The sequence below is a fragment of the Lolium rigidum genome, chromosome 3 (assembly GCF_022539505.1).
Source record: "Lolium rigidum isolate FL_2022 chromosome 3, APGP_CSIRO_Lrig_0.1, whole genome shotgun sequence".
In the NCBI taxonomy this organism is placed as follows: Eukaryota; Viridiplantae; Streptophyta; class Magnoliopsida; order Poales; family Poaceae; genus Lolium; species Lolium rigidum.
In genome coordinates, this window is record NC_061510.1 from 131,782,306 (window position 1) to 131,794,344 (window position 12,039).

Sequence of the window (12,039 nt, forward strand, 5' to 3'; positions counted from 1 at the left end):
TTCTGAACGGACTCCACGACGAAATGCAGACTGTACTGGTCAACATTCCCTTTGCTGACCTAGAAGCCCTGGTGGACTCCGCCATCCAGATGGAAGGGAAGCTTCACCAAGCCAACGAGAACCGCAAGCGCCGGATGATGAACCAGAATGGGTCCAGCAATGCCCAGAAGTACCGCAACAACTCATCTGGAGGATATGCTCCAAGATACAACAAGCCCACTGCTCAGACCTACCGCCCAAAGTACACCAACAACCATGGAGGACCCCCGAAGCCCGGAGGCAACAACAACAACAACCCCACCAGCAAACGCCAACAACACTGGCCCTAGGACTGGAAGCAACGCCATCCCCATCGCCACCAAGGACAAGGCCACCATCACTTGTTATGAGTGTGGAGTGGTGGGACACTACTCCAACGAGTGCCCCAAAAGGTTAGCCAAGATTGCCGCCAACACCGCTGCACCTGCTCAGAACCAGCGCCGCTTTGCCGCAAGAAGGAACCGGAACAACAGCAACGGCCGCCTCTACAACATGACGGCAACAGAAGCCCAAGAAGCACCTCAGGCCATGCCAAGTATGTTTTCCTGTTAAATCGTATCGCCCAATCTCTCTTAGGAACCTAAATTTTCTTAAAATCTCGGGACGAGATTTGTTTAAGGGGGAAGGGTTTGTAACATCCCAAATTTCGAAACAAAGAGAAAATGAATTTCCTTTTTCCAAAAATGAGAACCAACAAAAACTTTTCTTACATAGAGTGCTATGCATAGTACTCATACCTAATACTTGTGTTTTGCCATGATTGTTTGTTTATTACTGTGAACCTATGTCCAAAACCCTAAACCCTAAAACAAAGTGGGTCAAATTTGAGAAACCAAAATAAAAGAAAAAGACATATGTGGGCATATAGCCCTAATATGTAAATCTTGAACCCTACCTTCCTTATTTTGCTAAATGGTGGTAAACCATGGTGAACCCCAGTAAACCCTAAACCTCATCCCTCTTGTCACCAACCTTTGAAAAACAAAATAAAAAGAAATGATCTTAAATAAGAAAAAGGCATATGCAAGCCTATGACTATTTTTGCAAATGCTAAACTTTGCCTTGGCTACCTTGGTAGATGGTTTGGAAATACCTCAACAAACCTAATTTAAGGCTTACCACTCAAATCTGGTGAAACCAAAAAGAAAACAAAAAAATCAATTAAAACATATGCATAGAGGCATATGTGGCACTTAGCCAAAATATCAAATCTTGACCTAGGCACCCACATTGCCCCAAAGGGGTTTGAACCCTTTACCCAGCTCAATCTAGCACCAAATAAACCTCACACATGCCTAAGTGAGGCAAAGAAAAAGAAAAGAATAAAAAGTAGAAAATCACAAAACCCTCACATATGGTTTATGCCATTTTTTCAAATCTTTGACCTAGACCAATTTGGCCTTCACCATTAGTTGTATTATGTTACTAAACACTTATTACAACTTTTGGAATCAAATAAACACAAATCAAATCAAATTCAAACTCAAATTGTGATCACATATGATAATGGTCAAATCTGCCATTTTTATTCTGGTCACTACTTTGAGCCTCTGGTTTTGAAGTTTGTCAAACTAAAATTTCCCAATTCTTTGCACCACATCCAAGTGCACATCAAGGTGAACAACTTTGGTAAAGACCACCATACCAAAATCATCTTGGATAAAAAACTATGCTCATGCAAAGTTGAGACTTTTTATAAAATGCAACAATCTCACACATTGCAATTTTGCAATTCTTTTATTTTTAAAATTCCACCACCACTTGTATTTGTCTCTGGTCATTTGCAACTTATCCAAATGCACCATTTTAAAATTTTGGAACCATAGTGCATAGATCAAATTTGGCACAAATTTGAGAATTGCAAATAGGCATCAATTCAAACACTATTTGAAATAGTGTTTTCCCAACTCTAAACCACCACCACTTGACACCTACTTGTTCCCTTGTCCCCTCTCTCCCTATTCTAAGCATAGAAACCCTAAGTGGGGGCCAAACCTAGCCATGGACATGGCCATGCCGACCATGTTCCACTTGGCATGCTCCCCTCCTCTCCTTCCCTCACCAGCACTACCCACCCTGTCCTGGAGCTCCACCTCGACCTACTGCACTCGCCTATGCCCACCATGCTCGGAGAGAAGCCCTGCACTCGCCGGACATCATGCGCCCAGGGTGACCAGAGCATGCCGATGGAGTCACCCATGGACACGCATTGGCCACGCGCCACTCCAGCGCTCTGCGCCTCCCCCGGACCCCCTCGCTGCGCTTTGAGCTTCGCCGCCGCAACGCCAGTCCGCCAGACACGCTCTGTGGCTCGCGCAAGCCCTGCCGCCGTCGACATCGTCGCCATTTTCTCCGCACCCGTGCCGCCAGACCTCGCCATCGCTAGCGCTCGCCAGGCCATCCCCCACCTCGCCAGCAGGCTCCCTAGCACCGGATTGATGTCGTCTACCTAGCCTTGCCCTCGCCTGCCCCCTTCCATCGCCGGAATCGCCGCGCCGCTGTCGACCTCGCCGCAGACCCACGGTCACCTCGCGCCACTATAAAAAGAGCACGCCCCTGGACGAATTGAGCACGCCATTGTCTTCCCCACTCCCTTATGAGCCTCCTTGTAATATCCCAGGTAATGGGGTTACAAAAATAGAGGAAACAGATGTGTGCATTGCATTCATGCATAGAAAATCTGGGGAATTTTCGCGCTTTAAAGTAAAACAGACCACAAGAATCGAAGTTTCACTTGACCTTGGTGGAATTGAAGTAGCTCATCAAGTCAAGCGCTATAAACCTCAGTGTGACCTTTGTTAAAACCTGTTTTGGTAGAGATGATTTGATCTAAGGGGTTAGATCAAATGGAATTAATAATCAACACAATAACACTTTACTCAAGGATTCATTACTTGATCTTATTAAAGATCATAATATGGTAACCCTTGCCATAACATAAGAACATCCTGTTTAAGTACAACTCAAGTAACAATAATTGGAGAAACTATTCTTCACTTATCTTCTCCATGTCTTAAACTAATCCATGCACTTATCATAAAACCTATGATATTCATTCTACCTTAATCTTGGAAACAAGATAAGGAGATCAACTCTCAAAATATATATCCTTTTCTATTCTATATTATTATACATCAAACCTAGAGAGGTGAGAGTTCTATCATATTTATTAGAGAAGCAATGACAACCTTGAGCTAAACCTTGGATATACATCCATGCATTTAAATCATCATCTTTAAGAGAAACCCTAGGATGTTAATCAAAACAATCCCTATAGAGAGAAACCAATTATGTTAAATATAGATTTTGATGATCACATAAATCTTTATGGAGCCTAACCTCAGGTTAGTATTAAAGTCCTTCCCAAATGAGAGAGAACTATCCATGTGTCCTGATGATTAAATCATCATTGCTTAAGAAGAACCCTAACGTAATATCTCAGACATTCTCCTGGGATATAATCCATTGAGACAACCATGACCAGGCCAACCTAAGGAATTATAAGAGAAGTACTATACCTTAGTTGATCAAGACAATACTAGACCTTAGAAGTGAGAAACCTAACTCAGGAGAGATATACTTTAGAAAGACAAATCTTGATCAACATAAAATGAGTACCGATCATAAACCCTAAGAACTTGAGGAGAAGTTATTAAGAACAAGTTGAACATGCTTAAACCATGATCATGCTCTTGAGTTATGAGAGGATAAGTTAAAACCTAATAGTATAAGTAGATATCCTTCACCACATGAAATCATAAGGAGGTAACTAGTAAGAAAACCTAAGCTTATATCCCAATCTTAACTTGTGAATCACTTGGTGATCATAAGAAGAATCCTACCATATCCATACTTCAGAAACTAAAAAACCTAAGAAAACCTTAGAGTAAAACTCCATAATTTATATGGTGAGAAACCATACATCCATATGACCAAAGTTAACTATAAAAAGAACTATAACCAATGTAGTTACTTCAATGATAAATTAAGGATAATAATAGAAATCTATTGGTAGAAGATAAAACCAATTCTCAATATCTTAGTATCCAGAGGAGAACATAAAATGTTAAGTAAGCAACCACCTTATCCTGGTTAGGGGAGATTAACCCTAGCACATGCAATATGATGTAATCTCAACTCTATAACTTAGAATTATAACTCAACCCTAGTTTGAGTATCACTTGGGTGATTACAAATAAAAACAAGTCCTAATTGAGATTCAAACAAATTGCCATTAGGTGAATATGATGAGAACCCTAGAAATTGCTCACTTATTAACGCTCATGATTCATTATGGAACTTAAGAATAACCTAGTGCCGAACCATTTGATTAGAACTATGGTGGTGATCAACCACTCATAATTATAACCAAGACTAAACCATGATGAGAGTAATACCCACTCCAGGTAATCCAAAGTAGTATTAAATATAACCCTAATGCTACCTTTGAAATATGGTTATAATAAATCACAAGACCTTAATCAACAAGTGATCACATGAAATAACATGCAAATGAATAATTCCTCAAATGGAAACCCAGACATAGTAACAATATCTAAAATACTTTGAGATGAAAGTATCAACTCTCATAATTACAAACAGAATTGATTGCATATTAAAAAGGGAATAAAAGTAAAAATATAAGCTTATGTCCAAATGCTATTTTGAATAAGTTCACAAATATGCAAGTAATTGAATATAAAATATGAGTTCAAAATAAAATAGTGAAACAATAGTCAGTATACTAAATCTTGAATGAATTAGCATAATTACAAATTATTTACAAATAGTATTGAATTCAAATATGGATTCAAAAGATAAATTGAAAACAGAAAATATAAAACAGAAAAAAAGAAAAAGGCTTACCTAGCTTACCTGGCAGATCAGAGCAGCCCAGGAGGAGCCCAATGCGCAGCCCAAAGAATCAAGCCCACCAGAACCCAAAACCAGCCCAGTATCCTTTCGCTTCGGATAAACACGGAGAGGAAGTCTTCGTCTTCGTCTCCGTCGACTCGACACGCAGGGAGAGCGCCACGGCGCGGTGAGCTCCACGTCCCGCGTCGTCGCCGCCGATATAGACCGCCAGCCGCACGACGAAGATCCTATAAAAGGCGCAGACAATCCTCCATTCCCCTCTCTCTTCTCTAATTTCGCCCAAATTGAAACCCTAACCGACCCTCGCCCCGACCTCTCGCCGTCGATGGGGAACGCCCCGGCCCCGCCGCGGATGCTATCATCACCGCCATCCTCTACTTCATCATCCGGCGCAAGGAATCGAGCCGAGGCGGTCAAAATCAACGGTGACGAGCTCGTCTTCCCCGCAGACGGCCGAGCACCGCCGTGACCGTCGCCTCTCCGTCCGACCACCTCTCGCACCAACGGAGCACAAGCATCGCGCTCCGGGTAAGCCGGGGGTCTTCCCGAGCTTCCTATTGCATCACACCGACGACCGTAGCTTCCTAGACATATGTGCCCGTGTCCGCCGCCGTGGTGTCTCTCCGGCGAGCTCGCTCCGGTGGTCAATAACGGGTGGCGCGACCACCAGTCGACGTCCCGTAACGCACTGAATCGATTAGGCATAGGATTTCGTCCGCGCGGGTGCCGAATCGCCGGCGTCGACCTCGACTGGCCGCCGGCCAGAAGTTCCCGTCGCCACGTCCTCTAATTTTGACCCGGTCAATGACCGCGTGGCGTGTGACGTGGCTGGGACCCCACCAGTCATGGACTGTGGGTGTACCATGGCCAGTGTGTTTAGTATTTTCTGTTTTAATTCAAATCCCAAAAATCTCTCGCATGTTCAAATAAATTTAGAAAATCCAAATTAAGTCGAAAAAATATAAATGAGATATTAAAATTCTTAAAAAAGAAAACTCTATCCAATAAAAATATAATATGAAATTTTTATTTTTAATAAAAATTCAACTATTTAATACTTGTTAATTAAGCCTTTAATTTTAATTCCAAATTTAATTGAAAGTTAATAATTAAGGAAAAACCTTTAAAATTAATAAAAACCAGTAAGCAAATTAGGAAAATATTAAAACAAATTTTCCTTTGCTTATAATTTATTAAGTCCTTAATAGGAGGATTTAAACCCTAATTAAATAATTACCTTAATTATTAAATTCATTAAAAATAATAAAATGTCAAATCCAATATTATTTTTATTTCAAAGTTATTAATAACTTCACCTTTATTAATGAATTTATTAATCCAAGAATTATAGGGTAATTAGGGCAACCCTAGTTCCATTATAAATAAAGTAATAACCTCATCATTTTATGTGTAATCCTAAAACCCTAATTCAATTAGGAACTTTAGCTCCACTACTTCATATGAATCCTAAATTATTCCCAAACATGAATCCTAAGTAACAGGTGAACATGTTACTTCATTAGTAACCATAGATTCATATTTAAGCAACTAAATGCTTGTTCAAATCCACATAACATATGGGAACCCTATCACTACTAAATAGCATCCCATGTGTTCATCTTAATCAAACCTAGTTCCTATCACAAGGATCTCATCCTTAATTAACCTTAACTAGCATCACACCATTGTGATGAGCTCCAATAGCATCTATACCCAATATTTATCATTATATCCCATACACACTAAACCCTATTAGTGTGAGATAATAATTAAACATCCTATTTAGGAAACCACCATTTCTTACTTAGTGAATCCAATAAAAAAACCTAGAAAACCTCAAAACCTAATTGATATACTTCTTATTACTTAAAAGTATGTTCTTCAAAAGTTATTCTTTTGAAGAAAATAAGGAATTCTCGTCAACCCTGCTTATAAGGACCTATAAACCCTAGCTAGCAATCACCAGCAAGATGAATCAACCGTGATAGCAACCATGGATACTTAATTGCTTAAGTTGCTCATGCTTAAGTAAAACCAATCAAGTCTAGTTGCTGATGAATCCAACTATGTTGTGATCCATCTGATACTTACCTGAAACTACCTGGAACCGTAATAAATAATAGCGAACCCCAAACCCAATTGTCATACTTGTTCTTTATTAAAGAACATGTTCTTCAAAAGTTATTCTTTTGAAGAATATAACAAGTAATCATTAACCATGCCATATAGTATTAAAACTGACAACCTGCTCTTTACTTACTATACTACTACTAATCTTTGGTGTATGATCTGTTACTTTACGTTATACCACTTGCTTATGATTCTAAAGCAACACAAACCTAAATAAGAACCTTGTTTGTGAATCACTCTAAAAGTGCAACACACCCTGAACCAATTATTACCACTCACTAATCCTAAATCATCGGGGTTAGGTCACGCTTAGAGCGATTGCATCTCATACTTATGCATTATTGCATCCTTGCCAATCTTTAAACATCGTCCTTACTGGACGATGATGCTATTTCAGAATTTGGAGTTATTGCGTATCGAAGACCTTGCCTGCATAATCTTGCAGTCAAGAAAGGCAAGTTCATCACTTGCTCATGTCATTTGAAGTATTTTTATCAAATTACTTGCAAAGTATTATGGTTATCACTATTGCACAAAAATCAAAACCACTACTTTCATAACTATGAATATGACTATGTGGTGGGCAATGGAACCATGGATTGTGTTGATATGGTGGAGGTTCCATTGCACGGGTTTATATCCATCTAGGATTAAACAACAAATGTCGCCAATGATTCTTGTGCCGTAATACCCGTGTTAACCATAAGATCCGGAGTGGGACGGAGTAGTCAAAAGTGTTTCCACCTCTCGTTCATCAACGGATGCGCTTTACCATAGACACTTGTATCCGTCGGCGGCAAGCGGTAGGTCGGGAAGCCTTAAGTCCCCACGGCACAGTCCGTAGACACTTGTCGTTCGAAGAACAAGCGGTAGGCTGGGGAAGCCTTAAGTCCCCACGGTATTGCGGTCTATGAGGGATTGTAAGGTGTCCGGAACGGTCTATCCATGATGATAGGGGAAGGCATATGAATGCCCGGAACGGTCTCATCATGGATATAGGGGAGGACAATCTTACAAAAGGGTGGGTGTTCGAGGTAGCGGAGGAACATGATTGGCTAGACCTTATACCGGGCCTCACACCATAGGAAGTGTGGACAAGCCTGCAGCCTTGGTTGGCACCAAGGTTAAGATCTCTTATGGGTAAAGCAACACACCTCTGCAGAGTGTAAAGAACCGTGACTCGTCACTCCCTCGTTCCGGGATATGGAATCGCGAACGCGGCCGGAAAGGAGCTCCATGAAGTTCTAGTAAACCGGTGAAGGCCGACGGACATAGTTCTTCTGAATAAAAGCAACCTCTTGAAGAAATGATTATGAAAACCTGCATTGGTATTAGACTTTCTGGTCTAATGCCGTAGCTAGTGCATTAAACACCTCTTTCCTATAATGAACTTGTTGAGTACGCTCGTACTCATCCCACTCTTAAATCCCCTGCTTAGATATGGAGGCCACGATGGAGGATCTACAAGGCAACTCGAAGACCGAGGAGTCAACAACTACTTCAAGAGACAGGACCATGTCGGAGGAGTCGATACCACGACCAACAAGGAGAAAACCTAGTTTAGCCATAGAAAGGAACTAGCTTCCTAAATCTAGCTCCTATTTAGCTAAAATCTATTCATAGCCCCTACAGCTAGTCAAATACTCTACAAATAGAGTTCGTGATAGGATTAGACTACGAGTCGTTCTTCTGGAGTTTATTTGCGATTTACCTCATTGTTAAGTAGGAGGTCGTGATGATCTTATGTAACGGAGTAAATGTTGTAATTCTATAGACATGCCTTGGACCCGCATATGTTTCGTTGTACCACTCGAGCGATATAATACGAGTGGAACTGTGTTTCATTGGTGTTATATCAGACTTGCATACTACACCATGCAGTGGTATGCCGGGTCACCACAGTTGGTATCAGAGCAAATGCTTTGACCTTAGGATTAAAAACCCTTTAAAGGAGACCTATAGGATTGGTAGTGTCTATAGGAAGTTGTCTTAGGTGAACCAAATCTTTTTATGACTTGAGATGGATATTCACTTGAGAATAATCCTGACACACTTGAGTCAACATTTCTTACCTATCTTTCCTAAGTAAAGTTAGTTAGCTAATCCCAAATATGTAGCACACCATTGAAGTCTTAAAACAATAGATGGGTAGATCACAGTTGGTATACAATACAAGGTAGTCCAAAGAGAGGATACAACCATAAGGAAGATATCCTATTGGAAGATGTATACCAACACTTGACATGAATAAATAAGAGTTTTCCAGACCTGTAATAGGTGTGATAACAAGTGATTAAAATCAGTATATTAGGAAGATATCCTATTAGAAGATGTAAACCAATACAAGTAATGGGTAAGTAAATTATCCAAACTTGTGAAATAACGGATAGTAAGTGATAAAACAAGTGATATGAGGTAGTATAGACCATGATGAGTCAATCATGGGAGATAAGGAAGAGAGATATGAATAAAATATGATTACTTACAGGGTAGAGTTGTTAATCATATATGATTCACCTGAGAATCATTATGTGATGGAATAGAACATTATAAACAGTTAGGAGGAAAATAATAAGAAGCCAGTTGTCAAACAATAGTGCAAGAATTGTGTACCAAAACAATGGGAAGTGTGCCAAGCACATCAAGACCATATGTTTATGGGAAAACTTGGAAGTATTAGAGCTATATTCCAATAGTTATGTATTTAGATTAGCTATGTTAGAATCTAGATATACCATATGAAGTAGTCCTCAACATAGTGGAAGCTAAGTTAGTACTTCCAAAGAAAATTAGGTTAACCTTAACCATCCCAAACCACTTTGTTTCAAGTTTATCTCATTGCAAATGTGCAATTCAGGTAAAAGTTGAGACAAATAGTAGAATCCCATCTATTCGTGCTAAGTATCACGATATAAACCTATCTTATGTGGTGTTTTATACTACACATCTCAGCCTGATGTTTAGAGATGTCTTACTCAACAATCATATTCAGAGCTTATTATGATGTGTATTATAAGCACAAAGCTGAATCTTCTTGGATTTTATTGGATTTTCATTGTTTGACTAGATCCATACATGAAGTTTGACTTTGATATGCAAATGCATGTTGCAATATCAAGTTCCAACTTGATGCTATAGATCTAGAGGGTAATGGTAAACGTGTGAGGAAGTGACGAACTCGAAGATTTCAAGGACAAGATGAAGGTTCATCAGAAAAAGGAAGTTAAGTTGTGGGAAGTAACCACAATACTCTGAAGGAAGTGCAAGCAGAAACTCATGCTTACCTCAACAGAGGAGTACTTTAGTACATAAGAAGCATGAAGGTAAGAAAGATAATGATTATGGTGAAGCTCAAGCAGATCCATAGTCAACATAGAAGAGGGAATGCATGGGAAATCACTTAGGATACTATAATCATAGTGTCAGCTAGTGGTTTTCTTGCAAAATAAACCCTGAATGAAGGAAGGTGATATATGAAATCATAGCAGACATAAGAAGACCATAGACGATATCAGAAGACCACAATTGGTATAATATTAATACTGCGAGATAAAGCAGAAGATGACTCGTCCAGTTGATCAAAACCTATAATAGAATCCATTTTTAGTTATCAAATAGCCACAGTTGGTATAATAACCACAGCTGGTATCAGTTGGTATTACAAATAGTCCACGATTTAATTAGTTGTAACAAAAGTTTGTGAACAAATAAAATTTTTGTTAGCCAAATAACAGTGACCTATAATCATTTAGTCGAAGGATTAACATTGGATGTCCACAATTGAGTGGATGCACCACAAATATTCTTCACAAGACCTAGAAGAGTACAAACCATAAACTAGACCTAGACCAATATTCTAATCAAAAGTCCAATAGTTGGAAGAAACGGAGTTGAAGACCATAAGAAAACTCTAAGGGGTAGAGTAAAGATTGAGTTGGATGTACAATAACTCAATACTTTGAGCATAATAGAAGAAGAAGGTCTGAACTGAGAGGAAGTTCGATCTTATTTTCATAAGATTGATGAACAATACTTTTAGAAGGAAGTCAAACCAGAAGCCGAGGTTCATACCTCGAGAACGTAAGAAGTGGATTATAACTTGAGCAAGTGAGTAATATCTACTCAGAAGTACTTAAGCTCAAGTAAGTCAAAGATAAAGAAGTTGGACGAAGGAAATATCAGAGACCAAATATAGCTCAAGGAGGTCAAAGACTGAAGGGATTTGACCATACCAGAATCAGAGACTACATGAAAGATTCCTTTCATGGAACCTAAATAATCCAAAATAGTTATAAGTATCAACCATAAACCAGGATTGGATGGACTAAATGAGTCTAATCCATTCTTAAAGGAATAAACCATCATGATCAATTCCATAGTTAGTACCTTATTAAGCATCATTACTCGTAGCTTTGGTGGTAAGGGAAAAACAAAGACCTATTTTATCAAATAGGAGAATGTTATCCAATTAGTCCTCAATTAAGACTGTCAGGACAAGAAGAAGTCCCAATCATTGAATATTCAAGGAGAAAGGAAACAAGATTTTAGAGTTGGAAGAAATCCATGAATCAAAGTTAGAACCATGGTTCAGAGACAAACCATAATGGATTCCAGGAAGAATCTGGATAATGGATATATTCAATTATATCCAGTAAGATCACTATGGAGTTTTGAGAAAAGTTTAAGTCTGCATAAGTCAGATCCACACTTCAGAGACGTGAGAGATATCAAACTTCGAGGACGAAGTTTAGTTTAAGGGGTAGAGACTGTAATATCCTGGTAATGGGGTTACAAAAATAGAGGAAACAGATGTGTGCATTGCATTCATGCATAGAAAATCTGGGAATTTTCGCACTTTAAAGTAAAACAGATCACAAGAACTGAAGTTTCACTTGACCTTGGTGGAATTGAAGTAGCTCATCAAGTCAAGCGCTATAAACCTCAGTGTGACCTTTGTTAAAACCTGTTTTGGGTAGAGATGATTTGATCTAAGGG